Source organism: Aegilops tauschii, chromosome 1 (assembly GCF_002575655.3).
Source record: "Aegilops tauschii subsp. strangulata cultivar AL8/78 chromosome 1, Aet v6.0, whole genome shotgun sequence".
Lineage (NCBI taxonomy): Eukaryota > Viridiplantae > Streptophyta > Magnoliopsida > Poales > Poaceae > Aegilops > Aegilops tauschii.
Window position 1 is genome coordinate 48,822,544 of NC_053035.3, and position 12,011 is coordinate 48,834,554.

Below are 12,011 nucleotides of genomic sequence, written 5' to 3' on the forward strand. Positions count from 1 at the left end.
GGGTGCCCGTGGAGGGGTGGTTGAACAGGACCCCGTGGTGTGGAGGGCTGGATGAACAGTAGACGGTGGAGGGGTGCCCGTGGAGGGGTGGTTGAACAGTAGCCGGTGGAGTAGCGCGCGGTGGAGGCTGGATGAACAGGAGCCCGTGGAGGCTGGAGGAGGTCGACGGTAGCCCGTGGAGGCTGGAGGAGGTCGACGGTGGAGATGAACAGTATCCCGTGGAGTCTCGTTTTGCGGTACGCCACACCCCTCCCGATGAACAGGACCCCCGTTTCGATCGTAGGAGGTCCGTTTCATCCGTTTTGCGGTACGCCACACCCCTCCCGATGAACAAGACCCCCGTTTCGACCGTAGGAGGTCCGCTTCGTCCGTTTTGCGGTACGCCACACCCCTCCCGATCAACAGGACCCCGTTTCGGTTGTAGGAGGTCCGTTTCCTCCGTTTTGCGGTACGCCACACCCCTCCCGATCAACAGGACCCCCGTTTCGACCGTAGGAGGTCCGTTTCCTCCGTTTTGTGGTACGCCACACCCCTCCCGATCAACAGGACCCCATTCCGAATGTAGGAGGTCCGTTTCCTCCGTTTTGCGGTACGCCAGGCCTCGTTTCCATCGCCTGTGCCGTCCAAGCCCTCCCGATGAACACGACCACGCATTCCGTTCCGACCCAGCCTGTTGGCTCCCACGCGTTCCGTTGCCTCCCGATGAACACGACGCATTCCATTGCCTCCCCATGAACACAACGCATTCCGTTGCCTCCCCATGAACACGACGCATTCCGTTGCCTCCCCATGAACACGACGCATTCCGTTGCCTCCCCATGAACACGACGATGACGATGTTTCTCCGTTCCGACCCAGCCATGTACACGAGCCCTAGCCGTACGTATGCACGAGTAGGCGTTCGAGACCCCGCCCGTATGTACAGATACGTGGCCGTATTTTCTTTCTTGCACCCAGGCCGCTGTACATACGTGTACATGCTACGTGCGCGCCTCTACTACGACACGTACGCGCCTCTACTACGACACGTGCGCGCCCCTACATCCACCAGTATATATGTACGTACACGTTCGCGACCAGAATGACAACGCTACGTACGCTTCGACCAGGTGGGTCCCAACTGTCAGGCACTTCCTTGCGTGCGAAGATGTAGCTGGTGGGTCCCAGCAGTCAGGGGGGCGAATCGTTTTTTTTTGCCCGGACGCACTTCCTTGCATGCGAAGATGTAGCTGGTGGGTCCCAGCAGTCAGGGGGGCGAATTGTTTTTTTTGCCCGGACGAACTTACTTGCGTGCGAAGATGTAGCTGGTGGGTCCCAGCAGTCAGGGGGAAACATTTTTTTCGCAAAATACGGTGGCCCGTCCGGTGGGTCCCTGCTGTCAGGTGGAGGAATCATTATTTTGCGCGTAATAAGGAGGCACTTCCTTGCTGCGGCCGTGGACCCAGCTGTCAGCCTCTCCACGTATAGTCCACGTCCGATGGAAGCCATTCCTTGACCACGTTGACCACGCCGCGCCGAGAGCACCACGGCGGTGAACGACGGCGAGGACTAGGAAGGGGACGACTTGGAGCCGGGGAAGACGCAGTAGTGGATGCCCACACGAAGAGGAGTACGAGGGTTCACTGGTTCGGCTGTGGTGTGAGGCTGCTGTCGCCGCAGAATAACAGGGGGTGTGGGTGAGTAGAGGGATGGCCTGGCGAGCGGTGGGAGTAGTAGGGGGCGGTGAGGCCTCCGCGGCATCACAGCCGGCCACGGGAGGTAGGAGCACGCGGCACGACCGGCGCTAGTTTGGGCGGCTGGAGCAAGAAGACCAGAGGTTGAAGAAGCACTACGACCATTGGATGAACATCGTACGGTAACAGGAGCTAGAATCGTTCATATTGACTAAGTTGACAAAGCCCTCCGTCCCCGTCAACTTGGTAGGCCCACAAGTCAGCCTCCCACTATGCTGGGTTCCAGCTGGTAGGGGGAGTATTCATTTTTTTGTGCGTAATAAGGAGGCACTTCCTTGCGTGCGAAGATAGCTGGTGGGTCCGACATGTCAGCGGGGGGCATTTCGCGAAATACAGAGGCCCTTCCAGTGGGTCCCACATGTCAGGTGGAGGAATCATTATTTTGCGCGTAATAAGGAGGCATTTCCTTATGTGCGGCCATGGACCCAGCTGTCAGCCTCTCCACGCACAGTCTACTTCCGATGGTGTCGTTGGTTGACCACGTTGACCACGCCGCGCCGAGCGCATCCAAGGTGGTGGACGACGGCGAGGCCCCGGACAGCAACGAGCCAGAGATGGGAAGACGCGGGAGTAGAGTCGCAGACGGAGAGGTGTACGAGGGTTAACTGGTTCTAGTGTGGTGTGGTTCGGCAGTCGATGGAGAAGAACAGGAGGTGTGGAGGGGTGGAGGGATGGCCTGGCCAACGGTGGAGTAGCGCTTCATAGCGAAGCGTGCTAAGCAGAGCTGCTAGCAGCAGGAGGCGGGAGGTGGTCCCGGCGGCGCTGGAGGAAGAAGACGAGAGATTGAAGATGGATGCCGGTCGTTGGATGTAAATCCAACGGCTAACATGTCAGAATCATTTGTTGACTAAATTGACAACGACTTGCGTTGGCTTCGACCTATTGGCCCACATTTCAGTCTCCAAAAATGTGGCACGTATTCAACCCATTTTTTCAGAATTTACAGTCTTTTTTTTTTGCGCGGTAGAATTTACAGTCAATTTGATCTTTTTTTTTGAATTACAGCCATTAGCTGGGCTGGGTGAACAAATAATGTAGCGTCCATGAGGCCCATTTATTTTATTTCCTAAAAAATTACAGGCCGTTTGCACTTTCTCGAAATACACGATTTTGCTGGGCTGATTCTAATTTTAATGTTGGGTTGGGCCAGCAATGCTATCAAAAAATAAAAAGGGGCTGAGCATTTTGTTATAAATATATTTAAATAATAAGTGATATTATTGCATTGGTCCTTAAATCTTACCAAGCTTTTGTACACAATCACTAGGATTTTCATGCCAAAACCATCCAGGATTTTATTTGTTAAGAAATTATTTTTATAAGTTAATAAGATGTGGGATATATTTTTCTTACATATGTAAGTATCTGTTAAATATATGATGACAATAAAAATAATATATAATAACATATAAAATAATTTAAATATATATAATATAGTTAGAAGGGAAACATAAGTTGGACCTGGCGTTCCTATTCTTATATAGAAAAATAGAACAGACCTCTGTGTTTTCTTCAAAAAAATACATAAATTGGGCTGCAAAAAATAAAACCTCGGATGGGAGGTCCATAGGCCGGTCAATACATGACGGCCCTAAGAAAATACAAACAGGCCTATGGACCTCCCATCCGAGGTCGTGGGCTGCGCATGTTAAAAATGAAAGCCTAGACGAGGCAGCCCAAAACCACGTCCAACACTTGCCAAAACTTCGTCCCTCGTTTTCTCTGTGTTTCGCACACTCGACATTGTGTGGGCATTTTTACTGTGCATCATATGAAGACGTGCTATGCATGAATGTTGATCAGCATGATGTTAGCTGGCTGGTAGTTCCATTTTCGACCATGAATAAAACTTCCAACATGATGTTAACCCTGTTTGAAAAGGCCGTGTTAATATAAATGCTCTGCCTCTGAAAGTTGCAGTTTCTTATCTGAAACTGAACTTGCAGTTTCTTATCTGAAACTGAACTTGCAGTTTCTTCTCTGAGAATCACATTGTCTGCACTTTTATACTCCTATGAAACTACATTTTTTGAAGTGCTAAAAATAGATCTCTAGAATTCATAAAATACTTCATATGCTCAATACTACAAATCTGAAATTCAAAAGACATTCATATCTGAAAGTACTCTCAAAATACACAACACAAAACACAATTCACAACCTGCAAATACTGACAACCCTAAGCTCCTCCTGACAATTCACAACCTGCCCGACTATTGGGCTGGGGGGCAGCCCCCTCCTATTCCTCGGCGGCAGACAGCCGCCCCGTGAGACGATGTGAACGGCGAGGGAGACGATGGCGGGGAAGCGTCGTCGGGCCAACTGCTTTTCTCCTCTTGCAGTTGGGTTTGGTCGACGAAGACTCCACCAGGTCGCTCTGGCAGGACACCCTCACAAATGGCACCCTGTAGATGCTCGATCCTTCAATCTCTGGTGGATGCTCCATCTGGGATCGATACTCCCACCACCGCTCCCTCACGATCGGATTCGGTGAATCTGTTTGCTCCATGGCCCAGAGGAGCAGCTCTATGTACTCCGGCGCGACTCCCTCCGGGAGTATCGCCGCCTTTTCGCTCTGTTGCAGATATTTGGCCATGGATGTCGCCGTCGCCGCTAGTTGGTCCTTGTTGTCAAACCAAGACTGTATCTCCAACATCCTAGCTAGCTTCACAGGGTCGCCGTCTGCGATCCTCACGTATCGGTTGTACTCCTCCATCGATCTACTTCTCCACAACACCTTCACTCGCCAGCGGTGGTTTTTGAATGGAAGAGGAGAGGAGCAGCGCTGGTTTTGGATTAGAACGGGAGAGGAGTGACGCTGGTTTTGGACTGGAACAGGAGAGGAGGGGCGGTGGTTTTGAAATCGAAGAGGAGAGGAGCGGCGCTGCATTTAGATTGGAACAGGAGAGGAGCGGCGGTGGTTTAAGAGGAGAAGAGCGGAAGAGCGGCGCTGGTCTTGGAAGTATTTTTTTGTTGTTTTGCGTATTTTGGGTCAAAGTTTGACCACGTACTGTATTTGACAAGCAAAATGTGAATGCATGTCACCAAAAATTGTATCGTCTGGTTCGTATCTGAATGTACTTTCAAAATATATTATTTTTACAATGTATAACATATATTTTATGTGCGAAAATCATGGTCAATTATGACCCAGAATAAAAGGGAGACTAGTTAATGTGGGGTCGCTTTCTTAATTGAAGGGTAAATTGATTTTGATTTTGATCCAGTCACAGCGCGCCGGCCCTCTCGTCCAATCCTAAATCGCTGCCGCACGCTCCTCTCCCTCTTCTCCATTGCAAAACCACCTCCTCTCCTCTCCATCATCTCCATTCCAAAACCACCGTCTCGCCTCTCCCTCTTCTGATCTTCTCCATTGCAAAACCACCTCCTCTCCTCTCCATCATCTCCATTCCAAAACCACCATCTCGCCTCTCCCTCTTCTGATCTTCTCCATTGCAAAACCACCTCCTCTCCTCTCCATCATCTCCATTCCAAAACCACCGTCTCGCCTCTCCCTCTTCTCTATTGAAAGACCACCGTCTCTCCTCCCATCTTCTAAAGCTAGCACTGGACCACTCAGAAGGACATCTATGGAGAGGATGCAGCAGCGAATCAGGCAGATCGCCGGCGGCGACCAGGCAAAGTTAGCCAGGTTGAAGGAGATCCTTAGTTGGTTTGACAATGAGTGGGAGATTTCAAGGACGGTGCGGGCCATGTGGCAATGTATGCGAAAGAGCGAGACGGCGGCGATGTACATGTACTCCTCGGCGGCAGTCACGCTGCAGTCCTCCGAGTTCATCGAGTATCTCCTCTGGGCGATGGAGCAGACAGATTCGCCCGAGGCGACAGTCAGGCGGAGGTGGTGGGCGTACAGGTCGAAGGTCGAGCACCCAGAGGATAACAAATCGATCGAGTATGGTGTGCCGTTCGTGAGGGTGCAGAGCCAGCCGGAGCCACAGGAGTATTTGTTCTCCCACCGCAAGAGGAGGCCGGATGGCGCGACGTCGCTTCCCTGCCGTTCTCCACGGTTCCCTCGACGCTCGCCTCGTTTCAACGGCGGCGGTAGGGTTTAAGGTAAGCTTCGCACTAACCTAATCTTCCACCTGCTCATGCTTACAATCAGTGTGACAGCTAATGAAAATCATGCTTACAATCAGTCTCCGAGTACTACGCCAATCACCCTAAAATAGCTCTGGACCTTTGGGTCAAAGTTGTGACACAGTGTACAAATAAAGAAAATAGATTGGTGCTTCTTTCAGAAAAGAGTACTCCCTAGAAAATTGCCAATATAAGCTACTAGTATTTGGTTAGATGATTTGCTGGCGAGAAAGATCCGTCCACAGAGAGCGCCACACATCCCACTGGTGGTGGTGGATGCCAATGTGTGCATGCAGCATGGTTGGTGTCGGTAATTTTTACTTGGCACACCTCGCACTCTGCATATATGTCGGTTCCATACGTACATTTGTGCAGTTCCACCAAAATGCGGCTGAATAACCCTGTTTGCACAGATAATGAAAAAGTGCGATTACATTATAGTGGCACTAGTTGATGGAACACACAAAATAAATAGAAGAAAATATTGCGATAGTATCATAGTATGCCATGCTGCGAGGGCGAGATGGGCCCTGCGACGCCTCATACGGTACGCCTCATACTGGACATCGTCCCAAGTCTCCCAGATACACCTTCTGCCAGTGATGAACATCAGTGTACAGCGGTAGTACAAGGAGGCGCCTTGAGACATTCAAATCTCTATTTTTGTACATATCAACTAAAATTAAGCACCCCAGTTTGCAGAAACGCTTAAACATTAACAATGGGACTAGTTGATGAAACATACATTAACAATGAGAAGCACTTTCTTTATCTACATTGGAAATGAAATGATAGAGATGACACTCGCTCTATTTTAACTGTATTATTACTTCATTTTATCAGTGACACTAGGGTCGAGCAGGTGGCAAACGAGGTGTACCGTGCGTCGCAAGGATGGAGGCCGGGGGTGCTTAGACTGGGATGCTGAAGCTGGCTCTTTCAGTCACCGACATGGATGATTCAATTCATGGGACCTTTTGGTGCAGTTCACCTAAAATGAAGCAATGTCCCGTGAGCTAGCAGCTTCTTCTTCAATTTTTTTTAAGAAAAGGGCTCCATCCCCGGTTCCATTTCCATCAGAAAACGAAACCCACAGAGCTTCTTCTTCATTAGTTGCAATAAAATTGAGCAACATCAAGGTTGGTTGTGAAGCTCCTGGGATGCTCAACTATAATTTGGATATCATTTGTGCAGTTCAACTAAGATCGAGCGTGAAATGTATATCTCTGTTTGCACAAAAAAGGTGGAAAGGAGGGTGACTAAAAAGTGATGAGACATGCATCAAATGAAAAGAAGCATGTTCCTTATATGAATGGCAATCCTATAAGGAAAGTAGCAATTTCTAAAGCACTGGCATTGCTAGATATTAGTGTGGGCATTAGGATTAACTATGACAACCGTTAAATATGACATTACTTTGGGCACGGGAGAGTAGGCGGACCAGGACAGTTGCATTTCTAACGAAAAGAACCAACTTATCTTAATGGGAAATTTTAGCAGGACATGTAAAGAAGTGCCATTGATTCATATTACTGGAGGCATTACATTGAAAACAACATTGGTTTAACGTGTCCTTACTTTTAACAGTGCGACTGCAACATTTTACCAGTGGCATTACATAAGAGTGGCTCGGGGCAACAAACATCAGAACAGGATATCTGGGTTGGTCCCATTTTTGTTCGGTATAGCCACCTTATACTGTGTGAGGCTAGCAAATCTAGTGCTGGACTTACTCTGTTGACTTGTCCCCCAGTCCCCACTTTCTTTCCTTTTTCAACCAATAGATCGGGTTTATATTGAGTTTGTACTGCGTTTCCCTTTATTTCCCAATTAGACCTAGAGACCAGTTGGATAGCCAATCTCTGCTACTTTTCGCCCCCATTATTTCCTCTTTCGACCAAGTCCTAGATTCAGGTAACAAATCCTCCCCCACCCCCCCCCCACCCCCTTTCTTCCTTGTTTGAACCAAGTAGTACTAGATTCGAGTGCATGAACTAGTTTTACCTCTTGAACGTAAAAAAAATTAGGTGGTTTTCGAACAGCCGATCGATCCTATCTACGAGGGGCATGAGAAATAGTAAAAGATACAAATGTTGGGGATCGTTGCAGAATTTTAAAATTTTCTACGCATCACCAAGATCCATCTATGGAGTTTACTAGCAACGAGGGGAAAGGAGTGCATCTACATACCCTTGTAGATCGCAAGCGGAAGCGTTCAAGTGAACGGGATTGATGGAGTCGTACTCGTCGTGATCCAAATCACCGATGACCGAGCGCCGAACGGACGGCACCTCCGCGTTCAACACACGTACGGAGCAGCAGCGTCTCCTCCTTCTTCATCCAGCAAGGGGAAGGAGAGGTTGATGGAGATCCAGCAGCACGACGGCGTGGTGGTGGAAGTAGCGGGGATCCCGGCAGGGCTTCACCAAGCGCAAGCGGGAGAGAGAGGTGTCACGGGAGGGAGAGGGAGGCGCCAGGGGCTAGGGTACTCAGCCCTCCCTCCCGCCCCCTTTATATAGGCCCCCTGGGGGGCGCCGGCCCTGGGATCCCATCTATGGGGGGCGGCGGCCAAGGGGGGGAAACTCCCCCCCCCCCCAAGTCAGGTGGGGCGCCCCCCACCCCCAGGGTTTCCAACCCTAGGCGCAGGGGGAGGCCGATGGGGGGCGCACCAGCCCATTAGGGGCTGGTTCCCCTCCCACTTCAGCCCATGGGGCCCTCCGGGATAGGTGGCCCCACCCGGTGGACCCCCGGGACCCTTCCGGTGGTCCCGGTACAATACCGATAACCCCGAAACTTTCCAGGTGGCCGAAACTGGAATTCCTATACATAATTCTTCACCTCCGGACCATTCCGGAACTCCTCGTGACGTCCGGGATCTCATCCGGGACTCCGAACAACTTTTGGGTTTCCGCATACTAATATCTCTACAACCCTAGCGTCACCGAATCTTAAGTGTGTAGACCCTACGGGTTCGGGAGACATGCAGACATGACCGAGACGCCTCTCCGGTCAATAACCAACAGCGGGATCTGGATACCCATGTTGGCTCCCACATGTTCCACGATGATCTCATCGGATGAACCACGATGTCGAGGATTCAATCAATCCCGTATACAATTCCCTTTGTCAATCGGTACGTTACTTGCCCCAGATTCGATCGTCGGTATCCCAATACCTTGTTCAATCTCGTTACCGGCAAGTCACTTTACTCGTACCGTAATGCATGATCCCGTGGCTAACTCCTTAGTCACATTGAGCTCATTATGATGATGCATTACCGAGTGGGCCCAGAGATACCTCTCCGTCATACGAAGTGACAAATCCCAGTCTCGATCCGTGCCAACTCAACAGACACTTTCGGAGATACCCGTAGTGCACCTTTATAGTCACCCAGTTACGTTGTGACGTTTGGTACACCCAAAGCACTCCTACGGTATCCGGGAGTTGCATGATCTCATGGTCTAAGGAAATGATACTTGACATTGGAAAAGCTCTAGCAAACGAACTACACGATCTTTTGTGCTATGCTTAGGATTGGGTCTTGTCCATCACATCATTCTCCTAATGATGTGATCCCGTTATCAATGACATCCAATGTCCATAGTCAGGAAACCATGACTATCTATTGATCAATGAGCTAGTCAACTAGAGGCTTACTAGGGACACGTTGTGGTCTATGTATTCACACATGTATTACGATTTCCGGATAACACAATTATAGCATGAACAATAGACAATTATCATGAACAAGGAAATATAATAATAACCATTTATTATTGCCTCTAGGGCATATTTCCAACAGTCTCCCACTTGCACTAGAGTCAATAATCTAGTTACATTGTGATGAATCGAACACCCATAGAGTTCAGGTGTTGATCATGTTTTGCTCTAGGGAGAGGTTTAGTCAACGGATCTGCTACATTTAGGTCCGTATGTACTTTACAAATATCTATGTCTCCATTTTGAACACTTTCACGAATGGAGTTGAAGCGACGCTTGATATGCCTGGTCTTCCTGTGAAACCTGGGCTCCTTGGCAAGGGCAATAGCTCCAGTGTTGTCACAGAAGAGAGTCATTGGGCCCGACGCATTGGGAATCACCCCTAGGTCGGTAATGAACTCCTTCATCCAGATTGCTTCTTGCGCTGCCTCTGAGGCTGCCATGTACTCCGCTTCACATGTAGATCCCGCCACGACGCTTTGCTTGCAACTGCACCAGCTTACTGCCCCTCCATTCAAAATATACACATATCCGGTTTGCGACTTCGAGTCATCCAGATCTGTGTCGAAGCTAGCGTCGACGTAACCCTTTACGACGAGCTCTTCGTCACCTCCATAAACGAGAAACATATCCTTAGTCCTCTTCAGGTACTTCAGGATATTCTTGACCGCTGTCCAGTGTTCCATGCCGGGATTACTTTGGTACCTTCCTACTAAACTTACGGCAAGGTTTACATCAGGTCTGGTACACAGCATGGCATACATAATAGACCCTATGGCCGAGGCATAGGGGATGACACTCATCTTTTCTCTATCTTCTGCCGTGGTCGGGCATTGAGCCGTGCTCAATTGCACACCTTGCAATACAGGCAAGAACCCCTTCTTGGACTGATCCATATTGAACTTCTTCAATATCTTGTCAAGGTACGTACTCTGTGAAAGACCAATGAGGCGTCTTGATCTATCTCTATAGATCTTGATGCCTAATATATAAGCAGCTTCTCCAAGGTCCTTCATTGGAAAACACTTATTCAAATAGGCCTTTATACTTTCCAAGAATTCTATATCATTTCCCATCAATAGTATGTCATCCACATATAATAAGAGAAATGCTACAGAGCTCCCACTCACTTTCTTGTAAACACAGGCTTCTCCATAAGTCTGTGTAAACCCAAACGCTTTGATCATCTCATCAAATCGAATGTTCCAACTCCGAGATGCTTGCACCAGCCCATAGATGGAGCGCTGGAGCTTGCATACCTTGTTAGCATTCTTAGGATCGACAAAACCTTCCAGCTGCATCATATACAATTCTTCCTTAAGAAAGCCGTTAAGGAATGCCGTTTTGACGTCCATTTGCCATATCTCATAATCATAGAATGCGGCAATTGCTAACATGATTCGGATGGACTTCAGCTTCGCTACGGGTGAGAAAGTCTCATCGTAGTCAACCCCTTGAACTTGTCGATAACCCTTAGCGACAAGTCGAGCCTTATATATGGTCATGTTACCATCCGCGTCTGTCTTCTTCTTAAAGACCCATTTATTTTCTATGGCTCGCCGATCATCGGGCAAGTCAGTCAAAGTCCATACTTCGTTTTCATACATGGATCCTATCTCAGATTTCATGGCTTCTAGCCATTTGTCAAAATCCGGGCCCGCCATCGCTTCTTCATAGTTCGAAGGTTCACCGTTGTCTAACAACATGATTTCCAGGACAGGGTTGCCGTACCACTCTGGTGCGGAACATGTCCTTGTGGACCTACGAAGTTCAGCAGTAATTTGATCCGAAGCTTCATGATCATCATCATTAACTTCCTCCCCAGTCGGTGTAGGCACCACAGGAACATCCTCCCGCGCTGCGCTACTCTCCGGTTCGGAAGGGGTGACTATCACCTCATCAAGTTCCACTTTCCTCCCACTTAATTCTTTCGAGAGAAACTCTTTCTCCAGAAAGGACCCGTTCTTGGCAACAAAGATCTTGCCTTCGGATCTGAGGTAGAAGGTATACCCAATGGTTTCCTTAGGGTATCCTCTGAAGACGCATTTTTCCGACTTGCGTTCGAGCTTTTTAGGTTGAAGTTTCTTGACATAAGCATCGCATCCCCAAACTTTTAGAAACGACAGCTTAGGTTTCTTCCCAAACCATAATTCATACGGTGTCGTCTCAACGGATTTCGACGGAGCCCTATTTAAAGTGAATGCGGCAGTCTCTAAAGCATAGCCCCAAAATGAGAGCGGTAGATCGGTAAGAGACATCATATATCGCACCATATCCAATAGAGTGCGATTACAACGTTCGGACACACCATTTCGCTGAGGTGTTCCAGGTGGCGTGAGTTGTGAAACGATTCCACATTTCCTTAAGTGTGTGCCAAATTCGTGACTTAAATATTCTCCTCCACGATCTGATTGCAGGAACTTTATTTTCCTGTCACGTTGATTCTCAACCTCACTCTGA